Source organism: Sorex araneus, chromosome 11 (assembly GCF_027595985.1).
Source record: "Sorex araneus isolate mSorAra2 chromosome 11, mSorAra2.pri, whole genome shotgun sequence".
NCBI classification, from domain to species: domain Eukaryota; kingdom Metazoa; phylum Chordata; class Mammalia; order Eulipotyphla; family Soricidae; genus Sorex; species Sorex araneus.
The window spans coordinates 1,833,961-1,848,186 of NC_073312.1; the positions used below are offsets into that span (position 1 = coordinate 1,833,961).

At 64.7% G+C, this 14,226-nt stretch overlaps 1 protein-coding gene across 1 annotated transcript in view; it reads right to left on the reverse strand.

Moving 5' to 3' along the window:
• Positions 1 to 13,708, reverse strand: part of MGMT (O-6-methylguanine-DNA methyltransferase) — a 153,986-nt gene extending 140,278 nt beyond the window's left edge. Inside the window, exon 1 of the mRNA XM_055119270.1 lies at positions 13,647 to 13,708. The gene's annotated coding sequence lies outside the window, so the exon portion shown is untranslated. The remainder of the gene's footprint in view (positions 1 to 13,646) is intronic.
• Between the last annotated feature and the right edge of the window lie 518 nt (positions 13,709 to 14,226).

The window sequence follows — 14,226 nt, forward strand, 5'->3', positions numbered from 1 at the left end:
TGTGGCTTCTTTTCTCTCTTGCCCGAGTCGGCCACATAAACATGTTAACAAACTGGGAACCTGAGAATTTCAGGATTCGTTTCTAGACTTTCACTGTTTTTTATATCGTGGAGAAGCCCCATTTTGAAAACAAAAGCGGGGTGGGCTGCTGCGGGCTGGACACCCAGCTCGGGTGACGGGGGCTGCAGAGCCCGGCGAGCAGGGGCACGGGGGTCCCCCGAACTCGCCTCAGTCGCGCTGGCGAAGCAGACGTGACGGGCCTTTGACAGCCGCTGTAGAAGCCTGTCACCCCAGGGGGCCCTGTGGGACAAGGACACGGCATTCGTGCTCCCCGAATCTGCGCGGTCCCGCGCCTGCCGGGCCGGGGGTGCCGAGCGAGCAGGCGGGCACGGCCAGGATATTACCTGCAAAGTGCATTAGAGGCGCCAATTACAAGAATCACTTCAACTTAATTTCAAGAGCACAATCAGCCCAACAGAAACAGTCCCTGTTTTTGAATTTCGAGGAGTATTACATTAAGGCAATAACTCACCTCCCAGCCATAATATTGCAACACCACATTTCATAAATACTTCTCATCGACAAGTCGAGCTAATTCAGGTTAATTTTATTGTATTTTGGTGCTATCTCACATTTGTGTGCAATTACCTTTATCATTTTATTGCCAAGGCAGAAAGCAATCAGAACAATTATTTGAAAAAGGGGGTTTATAAATTCTAAATCACAGTCGCTGGCATTTTTGATAAAACAGCAGCTTTATCTCGGGCACCGGCAGGGACACGGGATAAATCATGCATCAGTCAAGTGCAGCTGACCCCCAAGTGCATTGCACAATATCAGGAGGGCTTCCAAAGAAACTTCCCGCCGCCATCCATCATCCTTCATAAGACTAAAATAGCTACACACCTGGAGAACAGCAGCCGGAGGGTAATAAAAAAAATAAAATAAATAAAAGCCAGGCAGCCCGGGAGAAGCACCCAGTAATGGCCGTCCCTTCTGCACAGGCGCCAGTGTCCACGGCAGACAATCGTGACTTTGCAGCGACTCTACACGTCCCTGCTCGTGTCCAGCTCGGCACGCGGCGTCCACGGAAGGCAGCGAGAGCCGTCGGAGGAGGGGAAGCGCCTTTCCACCCGGGTCCCACCACGTTCAGAACCCACTTCCCTACCGGGCCGCACGCCAGGCGTGACCAGCGGGCCCTCACAGCTGCTCTCGGGCCTCGTCTTCTCCAGACGCCGCATGCTTGAGAAAGACCCAACTTGCCTCGGAAGACAGGAATACGGGAGGGCCCTGAGCCCCACCGGGCTCCCCGCATCACTCACGGGTGCTGGGACGCCCCGTCCAGCCCGGGAGCAGAGAGCACCACGGCGTCACCCACACTGCGGGCAGACCTCGAGCTCGTCTAAGCGGTCAGTCCCCCAGCCCGGCTGGCGCTAGCCCGTGGCCACGGGGTCACGGGGAACCTGGCTGCAGAGGAGGGACCCCCTCGGCTGTGCCAGCGCTGACACCCGCAGACGGGGACGCTGGGAGCTGAGGGCACGGCACTGAGCGATGGCTGCCCGGTGGGCGTGTCCCCAGCACAGGCAGCGACGTGCTGGGCAGAGCAGGGCCCGCCGTCCTGCTGGGCCCAAGTGCTGCCATCCCAACTGCACAGTCCAACACGCCGGCGATTCCCACCAGCCCGACCGGCTCGATTCTAACCGTGACGACAAGCTCACGCTTCCCCCGGCCGCACGCAGGATCCCGAGCCACCAGCAAACCAGGCCCTGGGAGGGCCACACCCCGGGAGCTGGAGAGACGGGGCAGGTGGCCCCTGACCACCCGCCACAGGGTACCCCGAGTATCACAGGTCACACACCGCCTCGGGCCCTTACACTCAGCTTCAGGCACAGAGCCCTGCGTCTCCTGAGCACTGTTTGGGGGAGTCCTCCCCAATGAACCTGTGCCCTCTGAAACACCAGCCAGCAGTGAGACTCCCTCCCAGTGTGCTGGCATCACACCAATGCTGGCACGGGTCCTGAGACCCGGGAAGGGGCTTCCTCCGCTCGGCCAGCAACAGCCCCCCAGCCCCAGGCCAGCAGGAAGTGTCAAGGAAACACACAGACGCAGAAGGGACCAACCCCCGTCAGCAGGAGCCCGAGGACAAGGCAGGTTCACGAGCAAGGGGAGCAAGGCCGAGGCTCACGAGCAGGAGACCCCCGCCTCCAACTGCTCACCACGGGCGTCAGAGCCGCCCTCTGGAAGCAAGACAGCCGTTTCCTGTCTGTGCAGCCATGCCAGCCCGGGCCCAGCACACGCAGACGTGGGGCTGACGTGACGGCGGGAGAAACACCAGGTCAGGGGCGGGCGGGCACACGAGAGGCCAAGGCGGCTACCGGGTGCCCTGGAGGAACGGCGGGTCCGGGAGCAGCCAGGAAGGGCCTGCCCGGCGGCGCCCCTCCCGCGGCAGGGCCTGCCCCAGGCCAGCCCCCCGGGACCCGCCCACGGGGTGTGGCACGGCTGCCCGGGCCGGCAGGTGCACCGGCCTGCAGGGACGCGGCAGCCGAGGAGATCACAAATGAAGATTGATGCCCGCTGCCCGGCCGCTCCCCCGCACCTCATAAATCTAAGCGCCGCGCCTCCTCCTGCCGCTCACCAGACGCCAGCACGGAGGCTTCTCCGCGGACACGGCCCACCGGCCTCTGGCGCCCAGGAAGAAGGACCCCGGGGCCAGCCGAGGAAACCGTCAGGGCCACAGGGAAGGGGGCGGCTGCGGAGGCGCAGCAGACACAGCGTGACCCAGCAGTGGGCTGGCACCGCCCAGGGCGGATCCCAGGAGGCCCGGGCGCCACGGCCCGGCCTCCCCAGGAGAGGGCAGCAGGCAAGGGGGTGGCGGGTGGCGGCCCCAGGGGCCCATGGCTGGTTCCTGGAAGAAAGCTGGGGGCCAGGAGCGCAGGGAGGCCAGTCCAGACATCCAGGTTGTGAAGATGGGATGGACCCCGGGCCTGGGTCAGACTTGGGGACGGGGACTGCCTCCTCCCTGGACGGCCCTGGGCTTCCGTACAGGGGTCAACACACTCAACATTCTGGACCCGCACAATGTTGGCAGACCCCCAGGGTCCCGCCAGCTCTTGCAGCAAGCACATCTGGGCCCCGCTGAGCTGGCATGGGAGGCTCTGGGGATGCCGGTGCACCAAGCAGACACGGGGCTGTATCTGCAGGAATGAGCACTGTATCCCGAGCAGACACGGGGCTGTATCTGCAGGAATGAGCACTGTATCCATGCCCCACAACTGTTCCTCAGTGCTCCGAGGACCACACACAACTGGAAAAGGAGCATCAACAAATGGCGCCTTCCCATGGGGGCAGGGCCTGGACGCAGCCCCAGCATGCACGGCACACGCTCGGCCAGAGAGAACCACAGCAGAGGGGAGCACGGTCAGGAAACGAGGAGCTCAAAGCACCCAAGCAGGCAGAAGTGTGACATATTTTAAATGCAGTAATTGTGACCATACTTAAAGTCTGCAACTTGAAGTTGGTAACAGAATGAAGTTTCTTTTGCTTGTTTGTTTTTGGGTCACAACTGGCGATGTTCAGGGGTTACTCCTGGCTCTGCACTCAGGAATTACTCCTGGCGGTGCTCGAGGGACCATATGGGATGCTGGGAATCGAACCCGGGTCGGCCGCATGCAGGGCAAACACCCTACCCGCTGTGCTATTGCTCCAGCCCTAATAGAATGAAGTTTTACGAAGATGTTTATAGCTTATAAAGTGGTCGGAAGACAAAGTGAAATAAAACGTAATAGGGGCGGGAGCGACAGCACGGCAGGAGGGCGTCTGGGAAGGAGCCGGGCCCCGCTGGACAGAGGCACCAGGCGAGCTCGCCCTCCACCTCTGGGCGCGGGCGCTGGAGGCGTGCGAGGAGGCCTGGAGCACTGCAGCTCAGGCCCCGTGTTTCCAAGGACGGTGAAAGGAGGCACAGGGCGGGGGGGGCGGCGGAGCGTGTGGCTAAGAGCCCCTGCCCTGCCCTGCTGGTGGGAACCAGCAGCCCACCTGGGTCCGACCCAGGCACCACGTATGGCCCCGCACACACCACCGCAGTGATTCCTGCGTGAAGAGTCGGTGGGAGCCCGGAGCGCCTCATGCCAGCACGGCCAGGGGGGCAGCACGTGTGTCAGGGCCCTGACCGCAGGGCGTCCCCACTCCCCTCAGCCGGGGGCCAGACTGCAGGCAGATGAGGAGCACAGTGGGCACTGCACAATCCCAACAGGACAGAGAAGAGGAAAACTGAAATTTAAAACAGTAGATGCACACGATATGGCACGTGCATCTGTGGCATTTCACATGTCACCAGCGGGTGTCTGCAAACTGCGTCGGGCCCTCAAGACCACAGGCCCTGCCGTGCCCTGAAGGCGCAGACGCCCCCTCCCCCCCAACTCAGCAATGCCAGGCGCTCCCTGTTACAGGCGGGTGATGAGTCAGACCAATGCCACCGGCAGACCCGCTGCCCACACATGGGAAGGACCGAGGCATAGCCGGGGCAGGAGAGCGGCCACCGTCTCGGCAGCACAGACCATCTGAAATACCCATGCCTAGAGTCTAATAATTCTGTCAAGCAATTTGTCAGTTGAATTTGTTAGAAAAAAGTCATAATGAAAATTTAAAAATGAAAGGCCAGGAGACAGAGCACGTGAGCACCAGGAGGAGAGTCAGGGAGATGAGCAAGAAGAACAGGAACAGACCTGGATTCTACGAGCCAGGAAACCAGGGAAGGAGCCAGAATGTGACCAGCCGGAAGGAACGAGAGCGGACACTCAACGAGGCGTGAGCACCTAGCATAGCACCTAGCGTAGCACCTAGCGCCTGTCCGAGGGGATCAGAAACTCCTGGGGAGCTAGAACCCGTCTGTCCGCTCCACAGCGCCTGGCTCACGGTGACCCCGGAACTAGAGGGCCAAGAGTGACAAGCTCTGAAACGCAGGGAAGTAGACGAAAAGGCAAGGAAGCCGCCACGCGCCTCCATGGTGCTGGCAAAATTGACCAGTTTTTCCGATGAAAGTGCATTTAACCTAAATTCTTCTAGAGAAGAGGACAAAACACATGTGGGGTCCGTGCCCCGAGGCAGGTGGTCTTTGAAACCCAGCCCAGACCGGGCCTGAGCGGGGCAGAGCGCAGCTCGCGCACGGAGCCGCAAGCACCCACACTAGGAGCCCACGCCCACTGGTGTGTACAAGAGCGGAGCGGAAGCAGAGACCCCTGACCACCAACCTCTTCTCCAGGAGGGGCGTCGGAGTTGACGGTGAGGGAAGGTCAGCCGTTCCCAGCCTACAGGTACAGGAAAGGTGACTTAACATCGTCAGAGCTCAGTAAGACAATCCGAAGAAAAGGAAATTTTCTTTCTACCACAAACATCAAGTAAGCATCACTTTCAGTGCTGAAAAGTTAACAGGTTTGGCTTTTTCAAAAAAAAAAAAATGTAACAGGTTGAGTGTATCAATTATCACCGTATGTTTGCGCAGCAGGCCCCGAGGTGCCAACACACTCTGGCAAGCAAGGGAAGAAGTGATCAGCAGGTGACAGGAGCATCACGGGGTACCACAGCAGGTAAAGTGACAGCAGGAGGGGCCGGGAGACAGCCCGGGACAGCCCGGGACAGCCCGGTTCAACCCCCAGCATCACCTAAGGCATCCTAAGCACCACCAGGCGTGAGCCCTGAGCACAGAGGCAGAAGTAAGGCCCAGGACACCTGAGTATGGTCCCAAACCAATAACTAAAACATGAAACGTTGTTTCAATCAAACTAAAAGCAGTTTCGCAAATTTGATGGAAGGGGAACCAATAAAAATCAGCATTTTTAATCATGAAATAAAAAGTAATCAAAAAAAAAAAAAAAGATCCTATGGCAACAGAAACGACAAGGATGGCCAGGCTGGGTGGGGGCGGGCTGGCACCTGAAAGCGCAGAGCAGGCCGAGCAAGACGCCTGTCAGCTCTGACCCAGGGTCTCTCCCCAGGGGCCTGCGGGCCGGCCACCGCCACGGGAAGCCCCGGCTGCCCCTGGAACGGGCCCATCCCAGGTGGTGTGGCGGGGACGGCCGTGGGAGGGCAGCAGGCCCCCACACCGGCACCGTCTCTCGCTGTGTCCTCCAGGCGCCGCCCGAGGCGGCTGCACGTGGCCCAGCTGTTTGTCCCACATGCCACTGACCACGGCCGAGGTACCAGACCCCACCACACGTCCAGGGTCCAACACGGAGACACAGACCCAGAATCCAGTGGGGGTGGACGCCCACCAGGATCGTCCCTAGGACCCTGTCGCCGGCTGCCGCCTTGGAGCCGCTGGGCCAAGGAGAAGCACGGGCACTGGGGCGTGGACAGAGCTGGAGGGCCAGGGAACAGGCCTGCTGCCCAGGGGCCTGCTGGGGGACGCGCCACCACGACAGACATTCCAGCGACAGCCAGAGTCTCACAGCCTTCAGCAAGATGGCCTTGGGCGAATGCCAACCCCCGCCAGGAGAGTGGAGGGGAGGGGAGGGCAGGGCAGAGCCAAAGCAGCGGGGGAGGCTGAGGGCGGAGACTGGCCACTGCCAGATCCGAGGCCTGCCCCCAGGCCTGCCAGCACCGTCCAGCAGCCACGAGGACAGAGGTTCCCTCCTCCCACCCCGCGGCCCTGCCCCTCCAGCAAGGAAGGAGCCCTGCCCTGGCCTGGGTGACCCCGTCCCCCACCCCCGCGCAGACAGAGGGCGCAGCACCCACACTGAGAGGCCAGGCTGCTCCCAGGCGATGCCCATCCCCCGCCTCCCAGGGCCTCCACCTGGGCGCCCAGGACGAGTCTGCCGGTAAGTCCAGCTTCCTCCTCTCAAGGGCAGCCACGTCCACCCCACAGACTGGAGCCAGGAAAGATGCCGAAGACCTGCAGGAGACGGCGCTGGGCACCGCCACCGGCCACGAGGCCACGGAGCACCCCTGGGCGCCAGGCAGTCGGTGTGCACTGGACTCACAGACGCCCAGTGTGCTGGCCTCGCCCAGGCCCGCGGCCCCTGGCGCGTCACCAGGGCCCAGGGCTGTGAAGCGAGGGGGACAGGACACTGCGGCCCAGGGTGGACACAGGACACAGCCTGGTGGGGGCTGGAGGCTGCCGTCCAGGGCAGGGAACGGGGCTGCCCAGGGCACAGAGCAAACCGGCGAGGGCCGAGGCCAGGCCTAAGACCTAAAGAATGATTTGAAAGATCGGATCTGGGGGCAACGATGCCCCTGCAGGCAGGCCAAGTGAGGAGAGGGGAAGCACGGCACAGCCGTCCGGAGTAGGAGCAGAGCCACACTGGAAGGAGAGTCCAGGCGTCTGGAGCTATCTTGGGCGGGGACTCCAGACCACTGAGATGCCGCCTCAGCCAAATCCCCAGGGCTCCTCGGGGAACAGGGGGCCGTGAGTGGGGCTGGGGACCGCCGCCTCCCCCTGCCCTCCCTGAGGCCCCCTCAGCCCCTCGGAACCGCCGTGCCCAGGGCTCGGGAGGCGGGTCCAGGCGGGGCTCAGGGGCGGCCTCTCCTGTCCTGTCTCAGCCCACGGCCCACTGGCCCGTGTCCACCCCTGCTCCCTGCAGGAGCTCGGGAGGGGCTGTCCAGGGTGGGGGTCTCGGGGAACTTCCGTTCTCCCCTCCCAGAGAGGGAGGCCCCACCTCGCTACTCCACTGGAGGGTTTCCCGCTCCGTCATCTCTCCACGACGCTGCCGGAATGGCTTCTCCCCTGGGACCCTCTGGGGCTCTGAGGCTGAAGCACCCGGGGGAGTGGCGGGTCTTTCCCGGACAGCAACAGACGCGGAAGTTCCCAGGCACAGAGGGAAGCCGAGGAGGCGCCCAACAGCCGACAGCAGCCTGCCGGGTGACCCAGGGCTCAGCGGGGCCGCACACTGGGGTGGGGTGGCCTGGAGGCTTTCGGGGGAAATAAAACCAATAGAGGACGTGTAGCAGTTGCCTGGTTGGCCCCCACCTGCTCGCCCCAGCTGCCAGGTGCAGCAGGCAGAGGCGCTGCCCGGGGAGGGCCAGGCGAGCGCCCACTTGCTCCCCCGCCGCTCCTCCCGCCGTGCTCTCTGCTCAGACTATTTTTACTTCACTGTTCGTCTCCTCCTGGAATTCTTTTCTGCAGAGGTCAGCACTGATTTTTCTTTTGTGCAAAGAGCAATTCCCGCCCGAGCCTGAGTCCACAGCTCCCGAGAAACTGTCTCTGCCCTGCAGATCAAGAGGACTGAGGGTGGCCGGCACCTGGCCAGTCTCGCCCTCCCCAGATGCTGCCCAGGCAGCAGAGGGGGCCCAGCGGGAAGGCGCGGCCACTGCTCAAGGCCGCCTGCATCACCCAGTGCGACACCAGTCGGGGGACGCACCAGTCCCCAGGAGGGAGACCGCTGCGGGGCGCCCCTCGCCCACCCCCGGCAGCAGGGAAATCCATGAGCCCCGCGCGGCAGCAGAAGGGGCCTGGGTGGGGCTGTCAGGACGGCAGCCAACGCCACCCCGCGCGGGACGCTGCAGACACGGGGCGGACACGGCGGGAAGCAGCCCTGCAGCGCCCGCCACGGCCCACAGCCGCCAGGGAGCCCCGGTGATCACTGGGGCTCGTCCCTGGCCTCCCTGACGCCTGGGCCCGAGCGAGCAGCAGAGCTCGGCATCCCGCCGCAGGCCGAGGGCAGCCCAGAAGGAACACGGCGGCGATCCCGGGTCACAGGCCACCTCGTCTTCAGGACACCACTGGGCCTGCCCCGTGAGCCACACCCCGACGTGCCAGCAGCAGGCCACACGCACGAGCACGAGCAACCCAGGCGCCCACCGACTGAGGGCCTGGGGCCATCCTGCCGCCCGACGCTCTAAGGGGCAGGTCTTCCCTCCGAGGAGTGAGCACTGGGAGGACTGCAGAGGCAGCAAATGAGTATTTTCACCGCACCATGCGTGATGTTACAGAACCGTCTGGGTTCCAGAGACAGCTGCGGGTTCATTCTCCACGGAGGGCTCGGCCTCTCTCCCCCGTGCACTGGATCACCAGCGAGCCCGATCTGTGCTGACGTGGGTGAGAAACAGCCAGATCCCCGGATCCGTGGTCTGGTGTCGTGTGTGTGTGTGTGTGTGTGTGTGTGTGTGTGTGTGTGCACGAGCACATGTGTGTGTGCATGTGTGTATACGTGTGTATCTATGTGTGCATGTATCTGTGTGTGTATCTGTGTGTGCATGTGTGCATTGTGTGCGTGTGTATCTGTGTGTGCGTGTGTATATCTGTGTGTGCGTGTATGTGTGTGCGTATGTATCTTTGTGTGCACGTATGTATGTGTGTGCATGTGTGTGTATCTGTGTGTGTGTATGCGTGCACACGCGTGCTCCCACAGCCACTATGGAAAGCAGAGCTTCACTCGAGACAGACAGACAGACAGCAAAAGCACCTACGGGACTCTCTTCTCTGCTGGCCCTACCGTCTGAGTGTACGCCAAAGCCACTCGTCACTTTTCGTCTCTAAAGGATGAGCGAGCCGTGACCCTCTACTGGACACTGCTCAAGTCCCTCCTTATATTCCTCTGTGGCGCTTTCCGACGGGTGAATCCTGGCACGTAGCCCCGAGCTCTGGGCACCCCGCAGCTTCTCTGCACGCACGGTCTCTGAGAGAGGCCCAGGCGGGGGCGCCCAGACCCACACCCACCCTCGTCTCCTCAACACACCCGCTGCCCCCCAGCCCCGACCAATGGGGCCCCTGGACGCCCGCATCGAGCTCTGCTAGAGAAACGCCCCCTGCTTCAGCCCTGCACTCAAACCCAGGGAGAAAACCTGGCTTGTAGGGGGTGGCCAGTCCACGGGTAAGTAGAATTCCGTCGGAAAACATTCAAAAAACATTAAATTTTTGGTCAAGATGAAGGACACATGCAAAAATAAACCAGGCAATCCATTCTAATTGGGTTCCCATGGTAACTATGGTTGGCTTTCTCACTGCAGTGTCCCAAAGGCCCAGTGCACACTTGTAAACTATACTTCAAACAGCCGGGACTATTCCTAGCCAACAGCAGATCAATTCCTGTACATCCCCACCCCCGACTCGAACACTCCCTGCCGCATTAACCCACGTCACCGGGCGCCCCCCACCCTGCAGCGATTACAGGAAAACGACCGCACACCTCAGGTGAGTCAAACCCGCTCTGGGCGACACACCGCAGCAGCGCTGTCCCTGTCACGTTCCCGGGGTGCGAGCCCAGCCGCACATGGCACCGTTGTGCTCCCCTATCGATTCCCAGGGTGAGCAGGATCAATCATTAATAATTACATTATACAATGGCCCTCGAGGTTAATCATATTCTCAGACTCTCACTGTGGAATTAAACATCCAACAGCTCCACTAATGCATAAATAAAACAAAGCAGAACTACGGGTTCACAGCCTCGTTTCACGGGGTCCACCCGAGACAGGGGCCAGCCCAAGCTCGGGTGGCCGCAGCATGTCACTGTTCCCCTCGGGGCCGGGAGCACAGCACCTTGTTGTCGCCCCGCACTCCCCAGCTGTGTGACATGCTGCAGGTGACAGCGCGGGCACCACGGGGACCCGGTCATCTGGGCAAAGGCCACGTGGCTGTTGGGCAGTGCCACAGGGAGCGGGCAGCTCTCAGCCCACCTGGCATCAGGGGTGGCCTGGGCGGGCTGGTCCCTGGCCACAAGGGGAGTGGGAAGAGGGGCACGTGCCCACCCTGGGCGGCATCCCAGGGACAGTCAGAAGCAAGATTCTCCTGAGGATGATGCCACGGACCCAAGAGGCGTCTGGGCCTGGGAGTCAGAGGGCAGGGACGCACCCCCAGAAGGGCCCCGGGTGCTCCAGAATTGGGGAGCTCATGGGAGCGGAGGGACAGGGCCGCAGGGACAGCACGCCAAGTGGACGGAGGGGCCGGGAGAGCTGAGGGAGCAAGGTGCTGACGGCACAGCGAGAGTGTGAGGAAACCAGGGCCGGAGACGTCAGTGGACTCCTCAGAGCACGGGGCCGCTGGGGTGACCGGGGTAGGTGGGAGACGGGCCCGGCTGGGGCGGCGGGAGGCTGCAGCCGCGCACAGCCTGGGTCCCAGCGCGCTCACACACACACCCGACAACAGCAGGTGTTTCTGGAACCCTCTGGGGTTTTGGCAGAGCTGCACCCCAGGCCCCAGGTGTCGGCTCCAGGTACGGGTGCAGGTCAGACCAGGGCCCCCGCATCAAGGCCAGAGCACACGACGCTGTCCCAGGGCGTCACTGCTGCCTCGGGCCCTGCCAGCTGGGCGGCCCTAGGGTGGAGGCTCCAGGGAGCCCAGGGACTTGGGCGAGACCTGCAGGGACTGGCCTGATGCACCCGCACCACACGGCCACTCCTCCCAGGCTCCAGAAGGTGACAGAGGCCAGCCCAGCCTGGAGGACCCACTGGGACGGCACCGAGTCTCGGACACCTGCCCCCCTCCCTCGCGGGGCTCTGGGCCTGGGCTGCCCACCTGAGCCTCGCTGTCCCAGGAGGCAGCACTTTGCTCGGCTCTGGCCGGCACGGCAGCGGCCCAGAAGCCCCGGAACCCAGAGACAGCCACACCTGGACACTCCGCCCCTGCCAGGGCCCCAGCCACTGCAGAGCAGCTCCGCCACGGGCTGGCACTCGGACATCACTGGCCATCGCAAGCGTCCGAGACGCCTGCTCACGCGCCCGCTCCAACGGCCACCACCAGCCCCAGAGCGACTGCACAGGAAGGGAACAAGCGCCTCATCACCCCGGGAGGCCAGAGACGTCCCCACAGCGAACCCGCACGAGCACTTCTGGCGGAGAATGGGCCGTGTCCTGGGAGGGGCCTCTCGCGTGCCCGCTGCAGGGCCGCCCAGCCTGCAGACCCAACTGTGCCGAGATTCTCCGTGTGGCGAGCCCCGAGACCTCGGGAAGCGCCGCCTCAGAGCTGCCAGGGCCAGTGGACGGGGGCATGGGTGGGCAGTGCGCGCGGGGGCTGAAGGCCGAGAGCCGCCACGCGTGAGGACTGCCCCGCAGGGTGAGGAGGGTGAGGGGGACAGACACCCGCAGCCAGGAGGCGGCGTCCTGCCTCCTCTTCCCGCCCGAGAGCACTGTGCGCTGGCCGGAGCAGCCCACGTGGTTCCGTGCCCTCCGGCCCCGACCCGGACTCTTCGCAGGAGAGCACTGAGGCGCAGAGGGGGAAGACTTGGCAGGACGCTCCCTGCAGGACAAGCAGACGAGGCCATGGCTGGGGCGCAGGGCAGGGGCGCGGGTGTGCAGGGCTGACGCTCCAGTGGGACGGGGGAGGAGGAGGCTTCCTTGCTCCCGCGGGCTGCATCCGCACAGGGCACCCCGGCGGCACCTGGGCGCAGCCCTGCCGGAGGGCCTGGGCCGCCCGCGGGCAGCAGACCCTGGCGGGGCACCGGGAGCAGGCGGCCGCACGGACAGGCCAGCTCTCGACAGGCCGCAAGACGGGACGGACGCCAGGAGGGGGAGGGGCAGCGGCGCTACCACCCGAGGCACCACCTGAGGCCGGGCTGGGTCCGGGACAAAGGCCCCTAAAGTGCTTTTAAGTTTCTTTTTCTTGTTTCGATTTTCACCACATGGGTTATATTTTCCCAGGGCAAATCGCTGTGATTTTGTTGCAAATCACGGGTGACCTCTGTTCCCCAGAGCCCTCGGGCGGCTCGTGATTCTAAACTCACACACTGTTCATTCCCGCGTGTCTTTCACGACCTGGAGGCACAACTGAGGCACTCCTGGAAACAACACCCCACCTCCTGCTCGCTCCCCGAGGGCCCTGTGATGGGGGCAGACCCCCCTCACCTGGGGGCAGACCCCCCTCACCTGGGGGCAGACCCCCCTCACCTGGGGGCAGGACCCCCCTCACCTGGGGGCAGACCCCCCTCACCTGGGGGCAGGACCCCCCTCACCTGGGGGCAGACCCCCCTCACCTGGGGGCAGGACCCCCTCACCTGGGGGCAGGACCCCCCCTCACCTGGGGGCAGACCCCCCTCACCTGGGGACAGACCCCCCTCACCTGGGCCCTACCTGGGGGCAGATCCCCCCTCACCTGGGCCCTACCTGGGGCAGACCCCCCCTCACCTGGGCCCTACCTGGGGCAGACCCCCCCTCACCTGGGCCCTACCTGGGGGCAGATCCCCCCTCACCTGGGCCCTACCTGGGGCAGACCCCCCCTCACCTGGGCCCTACCTGGGGCAGACCCCCCCTCACCTGGGCCCTACCTGGGGGCAGGACCCCCCTCACCTGGGGGCAGGTCCCCCTCACCTGGGGGCAGGACCCCCCCTCACCTGGGGGCAGGACCCCCCTCACCTGGGGGCAGGTCCCCCTCACCTGGGCCCTCCCTGGGGGCAGGTCCCCCCCTCTCTGCCCCTGGCCGGAGTGTCGAGGGCGGGAAAGGCCCTGGCCTGGCTGTGTCCAGGGCCGGCCCCCCGGGCACAGCGCGCCCCACAGCGCCCGGCCGGGCCCCAGCAGCTGGGCCGGCTGACGGGGCCACAGGAGGCTTCTGGAAGCTTCCCGCGGGGGCGGGCGGGCGCGGCAGCGCAGTGGGCAGTGCGGGGGCTCCGCGTGGGGTGGCCACTCCCGGTCCCCGCGGCCACGCGCGAGAGACCCGTGGGCGGGCGGCACGCACGTGGCAGCTCCTGGGCCCGGCGGGGGGAGGCCGCGCCCGCCGTACTCACCGCGCGCCTGGCGCTCCGCCGGCCAACGGACACCGCGCGCAGCGGCCGGGCGCGGGGCGGGGCTTGGGGCGGGGCCTCGGGGGGCGGGGGCACGTCGCGGGCGCTGAGTGGCTGCGGGGGCTCGGGGGCGGGCCTCGGCCCGGCCAGGAGGGGCGGGGCCTGGCGCCGGAAACGTGCAGGCAGTGAAGAGCGTGGTCCCCGGCCCTGAGAGCTGGGCGGGGCTACGACGGGGCGGGGCCCGTGGATTGCGGAAGTGCCGCCGAGATACGGGGCGGGGGCGGGGCGCGGGGCGGGGCCGTGCCCAGAGGCGCGGCCCGAGCGAAGCTGGGCGGGGCCGGGGCTGGCGCGGGGCGGGGCCTGGGCGGGGCCTGAGCGCAGTGGGGCGGGGCCTGGGCTGGGAGCTGGGCTGGAGCTCGCTTGCCCGGCGCTGCATCCCGGCCCGCCTGGCCCTGCGAGTTCTCTGGGCTCCTGGGGGCAGCCCTGGGTGCCCTGCTGCCTGCCTGTCCCTCTCCTCTCCGGCTCGGCGCCCCTTCCCGCCAGCGCCCGCGGGCTCCTTGCCTCGGTGCTGCCCGGCAGGTGC